Source organism: Brachycentrus maculatus, unplaced genomic scaffold (assembly GCF_059751285.1).
Source record: "Brachycentrus maculatus isolate JH-2025_06_01 unplaced genomic scaffold, ASM5975128v1 h1tg000173l, whole genome shotgun sequence".
Lineage (NCBI taxonomy): Eukaryota > Metazoa > Arthropoda > Insecta > Trichoptera > Brachycentridae > Brachycentrus > Brachycentrus maculatus.
In genome coordinates this window covers 1,726,077-1,751,217 of record NW_028280926.1, presented here as the reverse complement: position 1 = coordinate 1,751,217, position 25,141 = coordinate 1,726,077, and the positions used below count along the sequence as shown (strand labels likewise).

At 32.9% G+C, this 25,141-nt stretch overlaps 1 protein-coding gene across 4 annotated transcripts in view; it reads left to right on the top strand.

Annotated features, from left to right (window-relative positions):
* smash (smallish) overlaps nt 1–25,141 on the top strand; it is a 254,304-nt gene that overhangs the window by 71,481 nt on the left and 157,682 nt on the right. For all 4 annotated transcript variants that reach the window (XM_088262088.1, XM_088262087.1, XM_088262085.1 and 1 more), the window contains exon 2: nt 15,033–15,076. The gene's annotated coding sequence lies outside the window, so the exon portion shown is untranslated. The remainder of the gene's footprint in view (nt 1–15,032; nt 15,077–25,141) is intronic.

Sequence of the window (25,141 nt, the reverse complement as noted above, 5' to 3'; positions counted from 1 at the left end):
AAATTTAAATAATTAATAGGTAAATCTGGAACCGTTGGTTGACTACTCCTGCCACTGCACATCTGTGAGAGGAAGTCCTGTACTTTCTGGATTATATTTCCTTGTGTTCAAATGAAATAAAGTGTATTAAAACTATACACATAGTTGTTTTATTATGTAAGATGCAGGTCCACCAAAAAATGTCAGTGCAAAACTTAGATCATTATTTTATACCAAAATTGTATGTAGATGATTAAGAAATCGTGCTATGAAACAGCGGACGTTGCCATAATACTGAACGTAATAATGTGTGAAGACATTCATTTTATTACCAAAAGGTTCGTGGTGTATTTATTAGGTCTTCATGAAAAGATTGCAAAAGAAAGCTGTTCGAAGTGTGATTGCTCCAATATCATTTCTCTTGTAAATTTGTATCGGTCATCATAACACAAAATGAATGGCTAGGTTGTTAGCGCTAAAAGGTCGGTCGCTATAGGCTATTGGCACATATTCAATCTATTACTTAGACCATTAAAAGGTTTTGAAACATTTTACGATTTGTTTATTACTTCAATTTCTTTTATCATTAGCCTCCCGGCACAATGGCAACTCTTTGCACGCCTTTTGCGGTCTAATATGTTTATTTTTCTAATTTCAGAACTCTGTAAAAGAGACCCCTTGTACGTATTTAATGTCCACTAATTATTCCGGTATTCCAATGCTAGATTTTCTTCTCCGCTCTGAGCGAAAGGCGACGAACAAAAACTCGCCTTGATTTTAACTAGGAAACCATAAAAACACCTTTTTTTATCTGGTTCTGGCTACTAGTGCCGAAGTTATGTGTAGCCTAAAGGGGAAGAGAGAGGTCACTGAACCTCGTGTGCATAGCAATCTAGTGTTCGTTGGAGTAGGTAATACATACTTCAATAAATCCTACAAAGGCGTGTATTATAACTGCCACAAGCCCCAAACACCCAGATACGAGACTATAAAGTACCATGTCGGATGGATCTCTGAAGGTCACGAGCATATAAACGTAACGGATATATGTAAGTCGGCTATTTCCAATAGTAAATTTCCATCACAAATCTTGCGTTCTTCGCACCTTTGTTATTATCGTTGTAAGCGTTTTTTTTTGTTTCAAAATAATTGCATTTCATTTCAGTTTTACTAAAACAATCTAAACATCCTCTTTTTATGTTGAAACGAGATAATTACTCCACGTTTACTGTCGTTTTAATGATTATTTTTTATGACGCTTGAGAAACGAAGATATTAAGGTGTACTTTTAGTTATTGTTTCTTCCAATTTAAATTTAATGGCTTCAGTTTCGAAATTTTCAGCTCCTGTTATTGTTCGGAACAAGGACTTTCATTTTTGGTTATAAACTTTAATACTTCCGGCTGGTAAGACGTAATAAAGGAATAAAGGATACATAATACGTTGGTAATTTACTCCTAAATACAGTAATTAACTTAAAATCGTGTCATTTAATGGTTCGGCAGTAACTTCGTGGTAACATCTGTCCATTTTTAATTTAAATTTCACGTGGTAAATACCACTATTTCTTAAAATCTACCGTAAAACATGTTTCGATGCATTTTGCGTCATTTTCAAACACCATATTACGATACAGTATCTGAAAATGACGCGGAATGCATCGAAACACGTGTCACAGTAGATTTTAATAAATTGTAGTTTTTTTCCAATTTTAATTAAAAAATAAAATAAAATGAACTGATAAAAATGCTTCTTCTGTACATGAAGGATTAATTTTAGAAATAAATTATTGAGTGTCTAATTTTTCTTCTAATTTTTATTCATTATCATTTGCAATATTGCTTCCTATTGGCTTTCTGTCTCTCTCTGTATCAAAAGCTGATAAACCTGTCATTAGTCAGTATAAATTTGTCAGTACTGAATTATAAATATCGTTAATTAGAAATAGACCGGCACCGTTATTTTTTGCAAATTTGAGTATTGTAGCTAATAATTATATGGGAACAAAGACTTTCGTGAGTCGTGATGATACGGCAGGTGCCAAGCGCGGTGCTTTACATCCTAACAGTTTCAAAGTGTGGAATGTTGAGTTGTAGAGCCACGATTCTGTGCTATTTTTGCCCAATTAATCTCCGGTCGTTCATGCCTTTCCAATGCGGTTGATTGAGTCGTCAAAATCTCGTACGCCATAAGCTTTTATTATACTTGTGTAAGCACTATTGGATCATTGCGAGTACGATTTGTATATCCATTAACGATTATTGCTTTGCGTTAAATCATTACATTGTAGGATAGTGTGCGATCAAAGGAGACTGAAATAGATAGCACGTTGCCATCTTCATCATGTTCCAAAACGTTATATAATGGAAAAAGGTAACTGTTCTACCGATAACGTGTTGAATTATTACCTGGATAGTAGGAGTACGTAGAAAAAATATATGTTGCTGATTTTTAATTGCTCCCATATTCTTCTTCTTCTTCTTTAGCCATCTGTTCTCCACTGCTGGATATATTACTCTTCCGTATGCTTCCATTTTTTTGGCCGGTAGCTTCTTGCAGCCAGTTATTACTACCCACAGCTGCTATGTTGTCGGATCATCGTTTTTGCGATCTTCAGACGCCTCTTTTGTGTTCCCAAGGTTTTTTTTTATCTTAAAATTTTAGGGGTCCATCTTGTAAGTCTTGTCTTGCAACATGTCCTGCCCTTTGCCACTCTAGTCTTGCAACGCGATCCATTATATCCTGTGTGCATTTGAGCTTCTCTGCATTTCTTTTTATCAGAGCCATGGTCTATAATTCATATGTATTCATTGGTAGTATACATGATTCCTATGTTTTCCTTTTCAGACAAAGCACATAACATGTTAAAAATGCCACATTCAGACGTACGGCAGTCACTATAAATCTAATATCTTTATTCCATATAACAATAGTACCGTAAGTCGGTTCTCAATATTGTTTTAATGGATTTAATTTACTTTTCATTAATTAATTTTACAGTTGATTTATTTGATTTGCGTGTTTTTGCACTTCTCACCTTGGCGAAATTATGTGTGACTCAGTTAAAACTAGAATTGTGTGAAATATACAGCTATATAAATATAATGAAGAAAATGTATCGGTTTATCGTTAGAGCTACTTTTTACGTATCAATACATGTATGTGTTAACGTCCATCACTTGAATATTTTATAAATTTAATTTCAAGGCGTCATAAAGTAAAAAGAAATGGATGTTTTTCCGGTTCGAATATTTTTATTTATTTATTTCAATTCTGTTATTTCTTTTTCTTCTTCCTAGCTCCATCCCAACTTATCGTCTTTGTTGGGGTCAGCTCTTCTCGTCCTCAGGTTGCAGATCCTTCTGTCATGGGCCATGGGTCATGGTCAACGTCACCTAGGCCATGCCTTCGAATCATGTTTTCTTTCTGCAGTATCCATGAATCGTATGGCCTTTCTCTAGACGAATTTGTTGATAGACGTCTCACTCTTCGATCGGCTAGAACAAATGCTACGAGTAAGTGGTCTTACCAGCTAGCAACGAGTGTACTAAATTTTGGTGGCGTGCCTTTGCTGTTGCTGGTAAAGATGCATAGAATGCTGTTACTAACAGAGAGAGTGAGATTATTTTCAGAAAAATTTTTTTTTTGCTCGATCACTTCCACAATCCACTTTTCCCCAATTAAATCGCACTGAAGCGCCCTTGAGATTTAGTATTTTACGCAAATGGCGCCATATGAATTATCAAACATTATGTTTTATCATTATTATTACTGCTTACACGACGTTTGACCCTGTTCATTTCAAATCGTTTGCTGTATATGATAAATTACGATCTACACATACATAATTATATAGGTACAAATTTAAAATTGGTCCAATGGTATCTGAGGAAATTTCAAGTGTTGCTGAAGACTCGACACACGTTTGCAAGCGTTGAACGAACGGTCCAAATACCTTCGGATTTATCCCACGACGTTGCACTCCATTCTGGACCAATCTGTCCAAAGATTATTAGAATACAATAGACAATGGAGTTTCCAACACTTTCGATTACGGGGAAACCATCTACGTCAATGGAAAACGCCTCAATGAATAAAAATATTGTGATAATTGCACGCTATACGTCTTCTACGTAGTTTCTCATTAAGACGTTAGTTCGGATGAAATTGTAATATCGCTGTTAGCGTTTCCACATCGCATAGACATCCTTCGCATCGTTTAATTGCAAAATTACACATACAATAATATTTACCATAAAATTAGTGGATTTCAAATTCAAATTTCCCATGTCTCTAGTGAACTCTCGCATAGTATGTTTAGAGTTTGATCAGTATTTCTAGATGTTTCAAGAATTTAAGTAGTGTGGTTGTCAATCATGGGTAGGATTGGTGAATATTACAGTGTGTAAAGTGATCACTTAAACTGGTCGTAAGCCCTCTAAATGCCCAGACTTCGTCTTAATCTATGTTGAGATGTCAAAAATAATGTTCCAATAATAGCAATTAGGAATTCTTCTTGAATCATACAGGTTATAAGTTGATCTTGGCAGGGCTAAGCGAGATATAACGAGTATGTACTTGAGAGTACATGGAAACGCTGAGAAAAAAGATCGTGACGTGCTGGAAAAGAAAACAAATGCATGTCGTGGATCAGAACGCAAACATGGCGACTAGATCGTGTTTATATGCAAACAACTTATCTGCCTTATCAAATAACTCTCCTCGCTAGCGAGCGCAGAGACATCTAGAGAAATCTTGACATAGTCCGTGTTTACTAAAGGTGAAAATTAAAACTGAATCGTGTGTCAATCTTTACGCATCGCACTCGAGGCACTGACCCATGGAGAGAAAAATCTAATCATACACACTTGAAAAACATAAGAAAATCGAGTTTCGAGACGTGAATTTAATGTCTTGATAAATAAACGGGGAACTTGTCAACTGTATAACACATATTAGTCAAACAAATCGCATTTTAAATTTTGATTGGATTAAGAAAAGTTAAACATTATATTTGGTATAGTGTCCGCCTCCGTACTGTAATGGTCAGCACGCTCGGCTACCGTTCTGGAGGTCCCGGGTTCGATTCCCAGGGGGGGTCAAATAAATATAAGTGATTTTTTCACTGTAATATTTATTCAATATTACCCTGGACTGGTACCTGAAGCGGAGGGCTGATCACCTTTCCTTCATGTGTAAACGATCAAGATAACTCTGCGTTTGTATTACGCAGTGCCCTTGCACCATTGGGGTGCAGATAAGGGTTTTATTATTTATTATTACCTCAGCTTTGTATTCCTTCTTTTTTTCACTTTTCGAACATCTATCATACATCGTTTTGTCGAACATTCTTCTGAGAGATCGCATTTCGACTGCATTCATTCAGGGATTCAGAGGAAAACTTTTCCTCTACTTCTATTATCAACGACATTCGACTCATAACGTTTTTTACTGTCCATTCATTACTCGTAATCAAATAATCTATTCAAAAGCCGACCAGGAGAATGTGAAAAAGGTGCATGCAATATGAGGTCTTTAATGCGATTATTTTCCAAGGTTGTAATGAATTAGACAAATTATACTTAATGGCCTACCATAAACGGTGACCTGACTTTAATGAACGTGTGTACCTTTGGCTATTGAACGAGAATTAATAATCAACATAATTGAATTGTCATTCAGAAATACATACGATATCAGGTGACTAAAATCTAAAATTCATAAAATAAATATATAAAATACTAAATTCGTTACTCATGTCGGTTTGCGGTCCTGTGGTTAGTGTCGCGGACTCTAGAGTTTCTGGGTTCGAACCCACTCTATCATCTAACTATAAAAAAAGCTTATAATGACGTAGATGATGATATGATACAAAGGATCGATTTAAAATGTAAAGTCGATAAAGATCGATTAAAATATCGATATAAAACATTAAAATATAAAAAATCGATTAGATAGACCAAAAAGTAAACGATTAAAAATTAAGTATTATACCACTTAATGAGTTTTATTTCACACGACTAGTTTCGAAAACTACTAATATTTAATTTTTTTACATCTCAACATAGATGAAAAAGAATATGGAAGTCTGCTATTTATTTACAAGGCTTATCACTTGTCAGGCTGGTTATGTGATCACTTTACACACGTGCAACATTCACTCTACCCATGATTGACAATCACTTAACTCAAATTTTCGGAACTCTTAGATATATTGGATCAATCTCATGACTATATACGAGTACACAACAGCCATCTATGGTTGGATTAAGAAAAGCTTTTATTTAGCAGAGACCCTTTTATGTGTATGCAAGATTTGAACCCCGGATTATTTTTATATTCTGAGAAACGCTTGAAAACATTTTTTTTATCTAGTATATAATTTGGCCAGATATTTGTATTCAGATTCATTTGTAAACAAGTATTTGGACACTCAAAATGTTGTGAAGATTCTTTAGTGCCTGTCTGAACAAATATATCACTTGGCTGTTTTTTTCATAGGTGCATTTTTCTTCTACGTCATCTTAGAATATGACGGAAAAACGTTACATCTTAATTGAATATTGTTATTCGTATTTCATATCTCTTGTGAAATGCCTTTGTCTTTGCACTCCCATGACCGCCTTCCTCCGCTTTGCCTTCCCCAAGGTGACTGCTAATGTTCCCATCACGCTCTCTGAACATAGGCAACAATAAGCACGAGATAAAAGCGGATAAATATCCCCTGCATATTATGCAGGGGATATTTATCCGGAAAACTGGAGTGTTGCATATAAACAATATGCAACACTCCAGTTTTCACACATTATACCGCAAACTCCAGGTGTCTCGAGGACTGTTAACTGCTGCATTTATGGCCAATTATAGCCCTGGCTTTGGATTCTAAATGGAAATTGATGCATCGGTTTAAATCGTTGGGATTGATTAAAAAAGTAAAGACATTGGGTTCCATATGAACTGACGCCGATTTTACACATGAGTATGTATATATACGACATAATTTCATTTATTGATTTGGCGGTCACTATGTGGTAATATCTTTAAATTTTTAATTTAACACTTGTCACGATAGATTTTAAGAAATATTGGTATTTACCAAGAAAAACAAAAATGAAAATCGCATACTTAAAGTCATGTAAATTGTGTCCTTTACCAATTATAATTTCAAATCAACCTTCACCTGATACTTAATAGTGACCAAGATCTGCACAGTGATGACTTTTGTCGAACTTTTAGGTTATTACTTTTAACTTGATATAACTTTTATATACTTTTGTGTTTTATTAAATTTCATATTGTTGTTGAAGACTTCAGACGCTTGTCTGAAAATGTTCAACCGATTTTCTTAATTTAATTCAAATTTAAACGATAAGATGAAAGGTCTCATTCATCATGATTAATTTCGCATCTAGAGCGTAATGTTATAGTCGTGATCAAATACACGTTTATTGCACGTCTAAATTATATGCTCATTTCTAAGTCAAAATCGGAAACATATTTCCATCTAGTTAATTGAATAATTACGATGTACCTCCTGAAGAATCAGACTGCCAATTATCTATAATGCATCACTAATCAATAAGATTTATATCACTCGCTTAGATCGAAAATGAAAGTGGTTTTTTGACCCATCCAGTAGTTCCATTGTGTGGGCATTTTCTCTGCATTATTATAATGCGTACAACATTTTGAGTGTGTCCAAATACTTGTTCACAAAATCTGGATTATATCCAATTAAAAAATAAAAAAAAAATAAAAAAAAATAATAAAAAAATATTATAATGCGTTATCCATCATTGATTTGACAAAAGCTCGGAGCACCTACTTACCACATACCCAGCGGTTTATTAAATATGTCGTTTCAATATCTCTTTTCATGCGATTCATGCATTGTTGAGTGACATACACCTGTTAGACTTTTCTCTATTAAATAGTAATGAAAGTTATATTGGGCTAATTTCTTTTTCACTGATCGACGCTTCGAACCGGTCACTAATGCGGGAGCAAAACTAGATTATGCGAATGAATTGTATCTTAACTTAAATACAATATGTAAAACGATTAATTTTTAACTAGACGAGAACAAGGAAAAGATGCATCCCTGTCTCCATTCTATTTTTCCTCTTCGATTTTCGCAATTTTTCGTATATCGCTCACTCCTTTCAACACCGTCATAAATAAAATAAAAACTAGATTTTTCAGGAGATCGTTTTTAAAGTTTAAAAATATAATGAAATGTATTGAAAATGAATATCAAGCCACTTATTGAACTTTTTACTGTGCCACAGATCTTTTTAGGTAAAACCTGAATGTTTTTTCCAAGATATAGGAAGTAGGACCAGCAAAAGAGTTGGGAGGGGGGTGAAGATAGGATACAAAGAAGGGATGATATAATGGATATTTCTGGTTCTTAGGATATGAGGTATTTCATGCCATCAACTGAAATTTATTATTATTTATTATAATATATTTATTATAATTTAAAATTATTTATTGTAACTGCAGACAGTTGGTAGAATTCCATATTGAATTGTTGGGTAATATATCCAAATTTATACACGGTTATTGGATTGAATTATATTTTGATTTACATATATGACATGTGACGCGTTTCGTCTAATTAAGACATTATCAAACACTGACTAAAAATATTTACAAAAGCGATCTACATATTTTTAATGGTTTTTTTTTATTTAAATTATCCTGTTTCGTTAGTTGAGGTATATTTTGTTGTTTATTTTCGTTAGTTTACAACATTTTGAGTGTGTCCAAATACTTGTTCACAAAATCTGGATTATCTCCAATTACAGGAGTTATTTTCATATTATTAATAATATGAAAATAACTCCTGTAATTGGAGATAATCCAGATTTTGTGAACAAGTATTTGGACACACTCAAAATGTTCTAAATAAATTATCTGGTCAAATTATAAGCTTAAATAATAAAAATGAAAATGGTATTTTCTGGCGTTTCTCATGTGTGTGATTATAATCCAGGATTCGGACCTCACATACTAATAAAAGAGTTTCTGCTTAGTAAAAAAGCTTCTTTACATCTCACCAATAGATGTCTCTAGTGAAGTTCTAGTGATTCAAGAACAAGGTTTCTAAATTGGTTCATATATATAGAACTTCCAAGAATTTGAGTAGTGTGGTTGTCAATAATGGGTGGAATTGGTGAATGTTACACGTGTGTAAAGTGATCACTTAAACCAGCCGATGACGGTCGTCAGCCCCGTAAATGCCCAGACTTCCATATTCTTCTTCATCTTTGATGAGATGTCAAAAATAATATGAAAATAAATCCTGTAATTGGAGATAATCCAGATTTTGTGAACAAGTATTTGGACACACTCAAAATGTTGAAAGATTTATATCACTCGCTTAGATCGAAAATGAAAGTGGTTTTTTGACCCATCCAGTAGTTCCTTGTGTGGGCATTTTCTCTGCATTATTATAATCGGCTATCCATTATTGATTTGACAAAAGCTCGGAGTACCTACTTACCACATACCCAGCGGTTTATTAAATATGTCGTTTCCATGTCTCTTTTCATGCGATTCATGCATTGTTGAGTGACATACACCTGTTAGACTTTTCTCTATTGAATAGTAATGAAAGTTATATTGGGCTAATTTCTTTTTCACTCATCGACGCTTCGAACCGGTCACGAATGCGGGAGCAAAACTAGATTATGCGAATGAATTGTATCTTAACTTAAATATGTAAAACGATTAATTTTTAACTAAACGATAAAAAGGAAAAGATGCATCCCTGTCTTCATGCTCTCTTTGGTTGTCGATTTTCGCAATTTTTCGTATATGTGTTATTAACATTTTAAAAGAGTAAAATAATACATTTTCAATTCTTGACTAATATTCGTTAGTTTTCAAAGTGAAATTAATGTTTCCTGAATAAGTGAATCAGAATGGAAAACCAACGCGTTTTCCAAATTTCTGCTTAAGTTCGCTGAAATCTCTTTACATACTTCAGTCTTCTTCTTATGTCTAGTATTATAGTATTGGTTGGTTATTATAGTTTTGGTTATTTAGAAGATATTGCTTTTTAACAATAAGCCCGCCAATATACTTATTTATTTTCTGTAAATGAAGTTTAAATAATAAAGTATTAAACAAAGGCCCCCCTTTGGACTTCACAGCTGTCTGTTGTTACACTGTAGTCACAATGTCTTTAAACGCAACGTATTCGGTTGCACTTTTTTTTATATATTTTTTATTTAACACATTCATCCTGAGCCAATATTAATTTACTAGAAAAAATTACCATTTCAATTGGATGAGTGTAGGATACAATTGGTGAGAATACGATTTGCGCCTTTCATTAAACTGGTCGATTCTTACTTATGTTTTTTACTTATGAATGTAAATTTACGAACAAACCGATACTTACATAAAATTATCCTGATGTAGAATCTTAAACGTATGACTGATCACCTAACTTGCGTAAATTTTTGATCAGATAACGCTGCATTGATTCCATATTGTAAACTATAAATCATTTAGTCCGTAAAAGGGAATTGGGAAAACACTTTGATCAACGTGTTCTACATATTTATTGTAACTGCAGACAGTTGGTAGAATTCCATATTGAATTGTTGAGTAATATATCCAAAATTATAATACATGGTTATTGGATTGAATTCTACTTTTATTTACATATATGACATGAGACCCGTTTCGTCTAATTAAGACATTATCAAACACTGACTAAAAATATTTACAAAAGTGATCTACATACTTTTAATCGTTTTTTTTAACTTAAATTATCCCGTTTCGTTAGTTGATGCATATTTTGTTGTTTATTTTCGTAAGTTTAAAATTTACTTTTCGTTATTTCTTGTCTTTTGTTGAAGTATTAATATGAGTACTTTGATCTCTCAGTTTATGTTTCCGCAGTGTATAACGGTGCATTGGCGCCGCGGATTATAATAAGTATTTTGCACTCATATCCATGCGCGTTTCTGTTTGTCCCTTGCAAATGTTGTTCTGCACAGCCAACGAGATCACCTTCGGATTATGTATCATATTATGTATACCTATATCCGTCTGCGGTGTTACCATTAACCCCCTGATACCACAGCTAATAGAAGACCGCTGTTCAATGCGGATCAATCTTTATTTTTGAATTATTAAATATTCTAAAATTAAAATGTAACTTTATTTTTAAATAACGAGAAATATTTTATAGAGAAACGGTGTGATGCTTAGTTAGTTAGTTAGATGTTATTAACTTAATATGCTTTTGATTCTCCGTATTAATTTCATATCAATAGGTTAACATTTTGGGCCAAAATTGAAATAATCCAATTTTTTATATATCAGACAATATAAGACAATAATTAGGAAATATAGTAGACAATAGTGGCATATATAAATTAAACTGCGTCTGTGGAGGTTCGTATACTGGTATGACTTCCAGAAAATTCAAAACAAGAAGCAGGGAACATGAATTATGTTTGAGAAATAATATTTTTTTGGAATTCCCTAACCATTTAATAGATAATGATCACAAATTTTACCACAATAACGTAGAAATCCTAAGAATAATTAATACGAAAAGCCATAAATCTGCAACATTTTGAAACAATAGAATTTCATAAAAATATTAATAACAATAAACCCAAAATTAACAATATGACGATGACTAAAGCCTCCCTCCTATTGTCCATGTTCCCACTGATAACAAACAAAGAAAAAATTAAAATAAAATAAATAAAAATAAGAACAGCTACTACCCCCTCTTCAACCTTCAACGTCCCAAGGACCCAACTCTAAAATTTAGAATTAGCTTCACATACGGTGTTTGAAAATGATGCGGAATGCATCGAAACACGTGTCACAGTAGATTTTAAGAAATAGTGGTATTCGCTAAGTTAAACATTGATTGAATATTAAAAACCAATTATTTTCTGTTATCCGAATTCCTCTGCCATATTTCCTATTGGCTGATTTATTGTGCATTCGGTTCTCAAGGGGTGAGTGTAACATTACTATTTCATTCTGCATTCTGGCATTAACATACGCGACATTTTCCCAGATCTGATGTCTATCAGTATAATATAATGCAACACCTACTGCGGATTGACACTTCAATGCCTCCACACATCACAACACTATAGATATAATATCTTTAGTTCTAGGCTCTTGTCTCATTTTAATACCGTTGTATCAAACGGACCTAATCCTTCCTGGAACTAACCGGTGATAATAATGGATATAACATACAATTGGCGCCTTTTACATTACGAATAACTGAGTCTAACCAAAGCTTTTAATATTATTAGTGGTCAAAATTTGCTAGCACACGATGCATAGATCATATATCACATGTCTAATACACATACATGCTTAGGTCATAGAGTACATCTCAGATACTGTCATCATTAAAAAATCACATGAAATAACGTATGTTTTGTGGAATAAACATCTTTAAATAAATGGCTTAAGAGGGCTATTTATTAAATATTTATTTCTCTACACTATTATCGCAAAATATCGGATTTTTAACATGTCCACTGTCAAAAATAATCACATGTTTGGCAAATATTTCCTGAATTGAATCTCCTGTCACATGTTTCTAGTATGATTCTCCCGAAACAAACTGTGTTTCTCTTGAAATGTTTCTTCTGATCACATGTTTGTGGTATGTTCCTCCTGAAACAAATTGTGTTTCTGTTAAAATGTTTTGCTTTTTAGACAATCGTCGATAAATTCACGTATCTTTCTCATTTCTCTTCCGTAATTTATAATGAGAATTCGAAACAACCGAAAATTATCGGGGAAAAAACGTAATCTCTCTTTGATTTATACAAATTTTATCGGTACAAGTATTCATTTATTTATTAGACTTATCTTCTTCAGATCATGTACCGTTTCTTAAACTGCTACGCAATCCGAAATAATAAAAAAATACCGTTTCTTACGAATTAATTACCAAATAAAATATTTTATTTGTGTTTTTAAGATATACTGATTCAATCGTTATTTCTTGCTCACGATTTTTTCGCTTTTTTTTAATTTTTACTAGCGATTGGTACACGAAATCACACGAGTACTAGTCGTTAATTGGTTTCCTTTGAATGAAATTGTGTTTATATAAGTGTAGCGGATAAAATCATCGGACTTATCTCAATTCGGAGGTATCACGAAGTCGATCAAAAGTTTTGCTCTACAGAATTGAACAACAATTGATTGGTGAGAATCCAATTAACACACGTTTTGTTTGTGAACATATGAATTGAACGCACGGTTAGGCTTCAGCGAACTCTGGACGTGATGAGGCCTTTTTTTCAATCTGAGCGTCTTGCGTACGCGCAATCATCTTTTTGCCTTAAATTTTATCGTATTCTTGATCACAACAACGAAAGTGTGTAAAAAATAATACGTGTACGCGAACGGTTGAAGAAAAAAATCAGATTAAAAAAAGCATACTAAAAAGATTTATGGATCAATTCACTTGATTTCCAATGCGATACAACTTAACTTTTAATATCAGTTAAATCTTCTTAATAAAACTTATAGTGAACAGAACATTCAAGAATTGACTTCGAGATTTTGTAAGTATAGAAAGATTAGCATGATTTTTTTACAAATAAATAAACCACAAACTATGTTTTTTACCACTTTTATTTTGGTACCATTTTCCAACCGATTTCGACAAATACCTTGTATTTTTAGGGGCAAATAGACACTACAGATTGTAGTATATATCCACTCCTGAATAAGACAAGGTATTCTTTGAAATAGTACCAAAATAATAATGGTTAAAAACAAAGAAGTTTTTTTAATTTATTAAATTCATATAAAATTTTCCACAAAGTGTTCATAATATTTTTTAAATATTTGAAAGCAGCATGCTATTTTTCAAATAAATCTGTAAAATACTAAAGTACTAAATACGTTTCGTTCAAAAAACTCCTTCATTTACATGATCGTGTTTAAAATACCAATATTTCTAAGTATTATATGTAAAGTGGGTATTATTTCGTGTACGAACGTTAAAAATGTTAAATAGTTAATGTCACGATATTATTGTTTACATAATCATAAATATATTTTTTTTAAAACTAGCATAAATTTATTACACTCGTACATTAATGTGTAGTCAGTAAAATTAAGAAAAATTTTAGTCTAAGAACAATCATCCATCTGGCCAAATATTTCGGTTAAAACGTGCAAATTCCTGTGCATTCTTTCTCAAATTCTGAAGACGGCAACGTATAGCCACAATCGTGAAACATGACAGATTGTACTTCTCCGAGTACAGGAGATATATATCTCAATTCGTTTTCGGAGAGAAGTACTGTTCCGGCGCTACAATATGTGCATTGTACTGTACTGTACACTGTATCTCATATTGTACGGAGTCCGTTCAACTTCTCGTGATCTGTTCAACTTGCATAACTGTTATTCAGCAACAGCTACCATTCGATACTGGGTCGGGGTTCCCCGGCTGGCTTCAGTTACATAGTCCATCGGACAGTTTTGACCGGCGTTCAAAATATGAGTACCTCTGAAACAATGGTGGATCATTGATCACCCGTAATAAAATCGCCAGGTATTTGATAGAGCTTTTTTACCAATGGGCAAATGCATTTTTTGCATCGGTAGATTCCTGCAAACAAGTAGCGGATTTATCTTTTTTCCGCGATCATATAACTGGTTCAATTTGTCGGCTTTGATTTTAAACTATACTATAACCAACGTAAGTAACTATACTAAGTGAGCTGATTTTTTTCTAAATTTTAATTTTTTGATTTAAAGGAATAACCCGCAAAGCCTGTACTTTCAGTGGCTTATCTGCAGGTAGAATAGTAAGGATAGGGAAAATAAACGTGAAAATACATCACAAACACTCAGACCTATTGGAAATAAATATTTCTTGAATTTATTTTGCACTTGGCGGGAAACCCGCTACACCAGTTTCGCAGTCGAGCGTCTAACCAACTACACCGCGGTGCCTGTTTATTTGGTGCTTGTATTATTTTCTTCTGTACATCAAAATTTTAATACATTTTTGTTATTTGTTGCAGATTGCCGTGTGATTTACCTGCCTGAACTAAAATTGAAGTGATCCGTAAGTCTCAATTTTATATTGTTTAAAATAAATATTTTAACATTTTCGGGAGTACAAAAATTGATGTCCGTCTTTCTCTGGGGAGTGGGTTCTTTTTACATGTATTACATATATCGATTTTATGAAGATAGAAATTATGTTAAAATAACTCAATAAAAAAACATCTATTCGAAATATTTTTCATTTTGACAAAATTACACACAAATATTCACAGATGTCATTGCTATACAAGTAACATCATACTAACTGACAGACGGACTTGGACGTTCATTAACGTCGATACTCCTTTAAGGAAAACTCGCACTGACGTTCATACGTCCATACTCCCGGACAAGTTAAACCTATTTTTATATAACGGATTTTCGGCTTTATCGTACACCCCTCCCCCTAATTAGTCCGTTATATCGAGATTTTACTGTATTTTCAATTAAACTCATAATTATAATATTTACTCAATCGATTCGACGTTTTTTACTATAAATCTTTATATATTTCAACATTCAATAATTTGATGACTAGATAGTTTTTAAAAAAAAAAGTCAAGTACATACATCAAAATGTCCATCAACGATCAATCATCTTTTGATGAAAAATAATTTGCTTATTATGTAGTTCATAAAGCAACAAACTTCATTACGTGTATTTGATGATTTGTTTTAAACCAGGCCATTGATACGTGACGTAATGCTCGCTAAATTATTTCGCCCCCATTGCATAAAATATAATAATAATAGTATTCTTGGATGATTAATATAGCGCCATTTTCGTAAAAACAATACCTCAAGGGCGCTTATACATATCGTAGTCATACAGGAGAAAGTGACCAACTGCATTTTTTTACAAAAACGTGATCATTGACTATTTGATATCTTACTAGCTTAATATTTCCCTGAACAAAATCCCAATGGATTTTAAATTTAGAAGTATAATATATTGACTTGTTAAAAATGACTCACTGCATTGATGTTTATTTTCTTGCCAAGCAAACGTGACTTAAATGGCCCTCCTGAACATTTTACGTTTTGGTAGTTGGTCACTTTCGCCTGTACGACTACGATATATGGATTATGACATGAAAATGATGAGAGATAAAAACATACTAGTATTATAAAATATATTTGAAAAGTACAAACATCTTTTTTTAGCAGTCACCCAGTTAGAGGATATTTCTGTCAGTATCAAGTCTTGTTCTTATTTACAAACAAAATAATTATAAAAAAATACAAAAACACTTTAAAAAAATCATAGTTTAAAAGCGTTTATTATTTTAGAAATTATGACCGTAATTCTAGAATTAGATTCACCATACTAATGTATGGAAGTGAAGCATGAATTTGACAAAAGAAGGATGTAAGTAGACTGAATACAGTCTAAATGCGATATCTCAGACGAATGTGCGGCAAAACGTTGTATGATAGAAGTCCGAATGGTGGTATAAGGAATAAATGCAAGACTGAGATAAGCATTATCGATTAAACTAAGAAAGGTGTGTTGTGATTGTTTGGCCATATGAATCGGATGAGTGATGAAAAAATAGTAAAATAAATGTATGAGGCGAATGTGGTTGGTGATAGAAGCAGAGGAAGACTCAGGAAAACTTTGCATAATCAAGTATTTCAAATACTTGAAAGTGGTCAGGTCAAGAATTACAATAATAGGCGGGTATGTATTATATAAGGAGAAGAGGCAAAGATTGTTTACAAATACATATTTTTGTGTCGTTCTATTCTCTCTGCCTACCCCTGCGGAGAAGCAGCGTGATGGTTAGTTATTTAATTAGTTTGCTTTGGCAAGGTGCATACATAAAATATTCTCGGCCTCTGCGTTTTTTTGGTTTAGCTATGCATTCCAATGTTGCAATTTGCAATCATGAAATTTAAATTTACTTTTTAATGCGTTTCAGATTTTTTACATGTTTTTTATTCTTATTTTATCAGTGTCCAGTTGTCTTGCCTCCAAATTCTATGGCGTGAGAAACATACCTTACGAGTAATCGATTTATCAGATAATAACCGAGAATAGATTGTATATTTCAAATTAATTTTACGTCTATTAAATACTGAATCGTGTATAATAATAATTACTGGCGTTTTAGCCAATTCAAGAAATATGACGTCTTAATTTGCATATTTTAGTGCAATCGATGTTTCCTGTCATTAGTGGTCCGGCGTATCCACTAGCCCAGTGGTTGACAAACTTTTTTTAGTTTACCTGACGTCCAAGTGACTCTAAAATCTAGCTTTGTGCACCGCTTATCATGTTCATATTTAGGCTCGAACTTTATAATATAGCTAGGACACAAGATGCCGAACCCTCTTCTAGTGGAACGGAAGGTCTGCTGACGACAGTCAACAGTACTACTTCTCCTGAGGAGTTTAACGTGGCTTTCTCCCAGCAATGAGCAAATGCTGAGAAGTTCCTGATTGGCCCATGTTAGATTATCCCTTCTGTTCCCAACACAGATCAAAATAAAGCATTTTTTTAAGTTAGAAGAAACAAAAATCCACTTAATGATCTATAAACCTTGTACATAATAAGCAAGATAAATAATAAATGCAATTCCCATATAAAAATATAAGTTTTATAACCTATTCCTACTCGTGAGTGGGTTTACTCTTTATGTTTAAAGTTGCTATAATTTCATGTGATTCATGAGAGAAAATTGTAGGCAAAAACGCTCGCCGGTCGGCAAAAATTTCAGCCAAAATATGAACATTACAAAAATAAAATTTTTTCTTGAAAGACAAATATGTTTGAAATTCTAGTAAACTTTCATTTTAATTTTGGTTCTTTATTAAATTATGGGTGTTTAAACACGTTTCCGAGTTCTCATTAAAAGGATAGGCTTTCAGTTTGCTTTTTATGAGGTTCATGCTTGAAATAGATTGTTATAATGATGAAATAATAATATTTGTGTCAGAGTCTTAAAAGGATAAAAGCTGCATCTGGTTCGCGAGCCACACTTTGGCGACCACCAGCCAATCATGTTTTTTAAATTATGCGTGGTATTGAACAAAATTTCATGAAAACCGTTAAAACGCGTCGGACGGGTTATTTCTTAAGCGTACGGCCTATTTTTAAGTGTTGATGTTAATAGAATTTGAATATATGTATATCTAATAAAACATACATGGCATTCAGTCCACTTTAGTGCCCAAAATAGGTATTTTATTATGTTTTATACTATCTATCCATTTTTAACTTAAGTTTTACTTAGTAAATACCACTATTTCATAAAATCTATTGTGACACGTGGTTAGATGCATTCTGCATCATTTTGTAAACAAAATGGTACGGAATGCAACGAAACACGTGACACAATAGATTTTAAAAAATTGTGGTATTTACTAAATGAAACTTAAATTAAAAACGGATAGATTTTACCTTAAACTGACTGCCGAATCAATTAATAAAAATAATTACTATCCATCGTCTCGGCATAGTGTACCTGTTCTAATGTAGGCAAAGTTTACTTATTTTTTTATAATATGACTACATATTGAGTCTTATTATAATGTCTAGAGATTATTAAAATATGCAAATCTAATGAAATACATTAAAAAAGTGGAAATAAAAAAAAAATGCTGACAGAGTATGAAACTGAAAAAAAATTAAAAGAAGAAAGATACAAATAAAATTACCCTTTTACAAAGCGCCGATAACGCCAAAAGCTATATTTTCCATATCTCATTAAATGTATTTTGCTTTGTTTTAAAAAACTTCATAATTATTAAAATAAAACACTTTTATTGCATAAGACCACTTTTTGAGTTAAGTAATATTAACACGACTGGTTTCAAGAAATATCGACGTTCTATCAATAGGTGAAAATACAAATTATTTTTTGCTTGTCAGTTTGTATTTTTACCTGTTGATGACAATATCTGTTAGTTTTTACTTTTATAATTATTTTTATTTAGTCGTATTTACATGAATTAAGGCAAAAGTAGTTTTAAACAGAAGTTTTATCAAACTTTATAAAATACTTTCGACAAGAACCTTGTCATCATCAGGGTTTATGTGCTAAATTCTAAAACATTGAAATACTCATAGTTAGGTTAGTGTTAATTACCCTTCCCTTACGATGCTAAAAACGTCCACGCACTCCGTACACCATATGAAAATATGATTTAAAAAACGGGAAAAACTCCTAAATGTTGTTTATATTGTGCATTGCATAGTGAATACGTCAACTCCAAATAATTAATAAAAAGTGGTCAAAACAAAGTTGTTTTATTTTATAAAGTTTATAAAATGTACCACAAAGTATCTGCGAAAAACATTTTTAATTTTTTATATTTTATTTTTTATATTTAAATTCCTAAACAAAGATTTAGTATCTCCTTTTTCGCCATACCTACTCCAGTATAGTTAGTCTACGTTCCTGTATTTCCCAATTCCGTGGCGTTGACCTCATGCTTATAACATCCTCGACAATGTTATTATATTCCTCCTCCACATGGCTTCATCGCTGTGTTTTACTCTTCATTTATCTCATAATATCCTACTTAACTAACCATCCACGCGTTTAAACCAAATGATAAATTGTGATGTTTGTGATTTCAAATTACTTTAATTTATCTATCCGTAAAGCGATCCTTTGATATCGCGTAGTCAAATAAAGACGATTTACTCTTTATATTATTTATTGATTTGGCATTAACTTTGTGGAATGAAATGTCGATTTTTATTTTATTTATTTATTTCATAGATACATTTTTTTTAAATACATATATCGCTCACTCCTTTCAAGAACGTCATAAATCAAAAAACATGATTTTTCAGGAGAGCGTTTTTAAATCTTGCAAATATAATGCAATGTTTTAAAAATAAATATCAAGCCACTTATTAAACTTTTTACTTTGCAACAGAACCTATGAGGTAAAACCTGAAGGTTTATTCTCCATTTAAAAAATATTTAGTTTATTTATACTTAAAAAAATAATTAAACAATACCTTTTCTTCAAAATGCAACACTTTCTGCCCTGTAGCGGGTAAATATTAAGTTTAAAATATGCCACTTTTGCTGGGTTATAGTACATTTTTTGGGCATTCCGAAAATATAAACAACTGAAAATTGTCGATTTTTGATTTATGACGTTCTTGAAAGGAGTGAGCGATATGTATTACGACTCTTTAGGCATGGCCTGTGTTGAGCCGAAATACTTACATGTTAATACAATTTTTTTGCTATTTTTTTTAATTATTACATTACCTACAATAAATGCAATAACAATTTACAGTATAAAGGTTTTACAATAAAATAATTTCACCTGGACATTAACTAATTCACTTTTTACCTTGTCCCTTCCAAGGAGAAGCAACCATCGACGGTATTATCAATATTATCAAAAATTAAACACTTGTATTATACCAGTAATTGAGTTTTATTTACGACTAGTCTCAAAAACATCAGTAGTTTTAGAAAGTAGTAATGTGAAATAAAACTCAAATAGTGATCAATTACAAGTGTTATTTTTTATGATTTACTGTTTGGTCTTTTAAAGCAATTAAAAATTCGGATAATACGACTTAATGTGTTTTATTTCATTACACACGACTAGTTTCGAAAACACAGTTATTTTCATCGATAGGTGATAAGTAATACAAAGTTATTAGTAAGTTTTACTAATTTGCTGTCGATGAAAACTACTGTAGTTTTCGAAATTAGTCGTGTGTAATGAAATAAAACTGAATAAATGGTATTATACAAGTGTTTTATTTCTTAAAATCAACAAGTCACTCCACAAAGTAAATGCAGAATCAATAAATAATATATTATACATACTTTTTGGTAATTTAATTTTCATATTGCTATTTTTCATTCTGCAATTTGTCGAGTCCCAATGAAATTCGCATAAATTTCGTCCGCCGCTTCTTCGAGTGTCGGACTTACAGTTTTGTTCGGCGAATCCCGTGCGTGGGTCGGCATTCGGGCGTAAATCGGTCGTCGTTCCGTCCATTCATTCCGAGGAACCAAAAAACTGGTTACGGGGCCTGCTCAAGGGGGCAACTGTTGCCTGGACGCCGTCCTTCCTTAAGAAGCGGAGGCCGGCTCGACCGTGAACAGATTTGGAATATGGGGCAAGAAGTGCATGGTGACCATTCGACACACTTCCCCGTTCCAAACTGAATCCGTTTACAGATATTATTACAACATTTTTAGTGTGTCCAAATACTTGTTCACAAAATCTGGATCATCTCCAATTACAGGAGTTATTTTCATATTATTTTTTGACGTCTCATCAAAGATGAAGTAGAATATGGAAATATTTTCCATATTCTTCTTCATCTTTGATGAGATGTCAAATAATAATATGCAAATAACTCCTGTAATTGGAGATAACCCATATTTGTGAACAAGTATTTAGACACACTAAAAATGTTGGAAATAAATTATCCGGTAAAAATATAAGCTTAAATAATAAAAATGAAAATAGTATTTTCTGGCGTTTCTCATGTGTGATATATAAGATATAATATAAGAGTTTCTGCTTGATAAAAAGCTTCTTTACATCTCACCAATAGATGTCTCTAGTGAAGTTCAAGTGATTCAAGAGCAATGTTTCTAAATTGGTTTATATATATAGAACTTCCAAGAATTTGAGTAGTGTGGTTGTCAATAATGGGTAGAATTGGTGAATGTTACACGTGTGTAAAGTGATCACTTAAACCAGCCTATGACGCTCGTCCGCCCCGTGAATGCACAGACTTCCATATTCTACTTCATCTTTGATGAGATGTCAAAAGATATTATTAGTTCATTGAGCTTTTTTCTCGGTAGAGATCATAAGACCCTTACAGGCTAATTCTTTAAAATAATTTTAAGCATGTTAATTGATTTTTCAATTCTTTCGACCCTTAGATTCCTCATGGGAACTTCGCGGTAGCTGGCAAAAGTTTTTACGACTACCTTTCCCGAGTGTCGTAACCGTTGCCGGTTTATCTTTCTCCTGTCTACTTACTATTCTTCCTTCATTTCCTTTTCTATATAGCACTAATATCCTTCATCCTTCTTTCATTTTATATTAAATGTATCACTTAAAATATATTCGACTCCTCTAGACGTAAAAGTCTGGATGTAGCAGTAATATTCTTCGTGCTTCCCATTACATCATACTTTAAATATATTTCACTCCTTGATCCAAAAGTCTTAACATAGCAGTAAATATCCTTAATGCTTCACTTAACACTTTATGTATCACTTTAAATGTATTCCACCTCTAGATACAAAAGTCGGGATTAAGCAGTAATGTCCTCAAATATATTTCACTCCTTGATCCAAAAGTCTAGATATAGCAGTTTTAACCTTCATGCGTCACATTACATTATCTGTATTACTTCAAATAAATACCACTTCTAGATCCAAAAGTCTGGATATAGCAGTAATATCCGTCATGCTTCACATCACATCACTTCAAATACACTCCACTCCTATGGTAGATCTAAAAGTCTGGATTAGTCAGTAATATCCTATATGCTTCCCATTGCATCATCTGTATCACTTCAAATATATTCCACTCCTAGATCCAAAAGTCTGGATATAGCAGTAATATCCTTTATACTTCACATTACATCACTTCAAATACTTTCCACTCCTATGGTAGATCCAAAAGTCTGGATAAGACAGTAATATCCTTCATGCTTCATATTACGTCATTTGAATCTCTTCAAATATATACCCTTGATCCAAAGGTCTGGACTTATAATTTTACCTTCATACAATGAACGAATTAGTTAACACCGCGTCGTTCCAATCAGTGCCCTTTGTTCTATTTGGGTGGGGATAGAAGTTGGAAGAAGAATCTTTCGATTTAATTTATGAGTGTTTTCTCACACCCCAACAAAATTTTGAGGATAATATACAAAAGATAATGAACTGTACAGTTGAAAATACGTTGCAATTCCAAGGGAGCCAAAGATTTGCACGCAGGATATACGAAAGAACGTGGTAATAAATTACTCCGTCGATACAAAAACTGGTACTTGAACTGGGTCACTCGTTCACCGCCACTGGGCTGCAGATTGTCCCTTCTTTGGGCCGAATACCTACCTACCTTCATCGCCCTTCGTTCCTTTGGCTTAACCCGTTAGGCCTTGCGTGCTGGAGGTACGAATCTTGCGTTACTTTTCGTCCTTTTGTTTTGCTCGATGCGTTTCGCCCGAGTGACGTACATAAACGCTAACATCGCAATCATTTGGGACATGACATTTTTTTATTCCTTGTATTCTGAACGATACGTTACTTGCCCACGGATATTTTAAAGATTCGTTCATCTACATTATTTAAGCGTCCAGTTTACTTATTTTTCCTTGCTCCATCCCAACTTATCGTCTTTGTAGACTGCTAGGGTCAGCTCTCCTCGTCCTCAGGTTGTAGGTCCTTCTATCATATACAACGTCACCCAGGTCATGCTTTCGAATCATGTAATTTTTCTGTAACATCCATGATTTTTTTGGTATTACTCTAGATGCCTTTCGAGGAAGATCCAGTTTACTGTTATATATAATAATAATTCAGGTTCATATTTTGAGTCATGTGATTTTCGTTTATTAATTACAATGGTTTGGTATTTATTTTGTGTGATAAAATGTACTTATCACCATTCTACAGTAAAAATGTCGGTTCCCCGTTGAATTATCTTTTACATTTCCAGATGTGATATTATAGTAAAATTAGAGTGAAAAATCCTTAATATTTATTTCTACGCTCCTGAAAAGCGATTCCAAGGCCTCCAGGACGATAGCTTAACGCGCTTACCATGATACTAATCGAAGACTGTTTAAAAACGTTTTAATGAATTAGTTTAAATTGATTTTTAATTTATATTTTACTTGATAAATACCACTATTTCTTAAAATATATTTTAACACCTGTTTCGATCCATTCCGCATCTATTTAAAAATGATGCAGGATGAATTAAAATAGTGGTTATTGCCTAGAATTTTCTCTCATGAATTACATGAAATTATAGTAACTTTAAACATAAAGAGTAAATCCACTCACGAGTAGGCATAGGCTATGAAACTTATAAAGTTGTAGTCTGAGCAGGGACATGATAAACGGTGTTACATAAGCCGTAGCTAGATTTCAGAGTCACGTAAGGTAATTAAAAAAATGAAATAGTGTTATTTACCATGTAAAATTTAAACTAAAAATGGATAGATTAACACTAAATTAATAAAATTATCTGTACTACGCCAATAAAGACTAATTTTTTCATTAAACTCGTATCCCAGCCCTGGTTCATTCAAGAAATGGGTTTGAGAATCAAATCATTTCTGCATTAATTTTCATTTCGGGTCCGTTTTTTCTGCTTAGAATATGGCGAAAGAGTTTTCTTCACATCATTCTAGTGTGTTTCCATAGCAGACGTTCGCATTGCCCAACGTCTGCCATACAGTTGTGTTACACACATCCCGTTTTGGCAATGCCTGAAAAACATCGTTAATTTTTCGGACAGCCAAATTGGTCGTACACTGTTTATTCCGTCTCGATAAACCGAGCGGCCGTGGTGCAATTCTGATGCTAAATGATAAACGATATAGTTGACCTTCGAAATATGCGATGAATGGGCGATTTTTCGAAATAATAAATATGATTTGAATAATATTTTCAAATCGTGGACCGATTTTATGGCTGAATGTAAAAGGTACATTTTCAATGACACTTCTTTTGTGTCGCTGTTTTTGGCAACTTAGATAGCGAATGGTGAAATTTTTAGCTGTCATTCGTGTGTTTATAATAATTTTGCATACTACTGTAAAACAGTATTGTCACACACAGTATTGAAACACTCCTTTCAACAACATCATATATCAACAATCGTAAATTTTCAGTTGTGCATGTTTTCGGAATACCCAGAAAATGTACCATATCCCAGCAAAAGCGGCATATTTTTAACTTAATATTTACCCGCTACAGGGCAGAAAGTGTAGTTCTTTCATTTTGAAGAAAAGGTATTATTTAATTATTTTTTTAAGTATACTAAAAATTTTTCAGATGGAGAAAAAACATTCAGGTTTTACCTAAAAAGATCTGTTGCACAGTTAAAAAGTTTAATA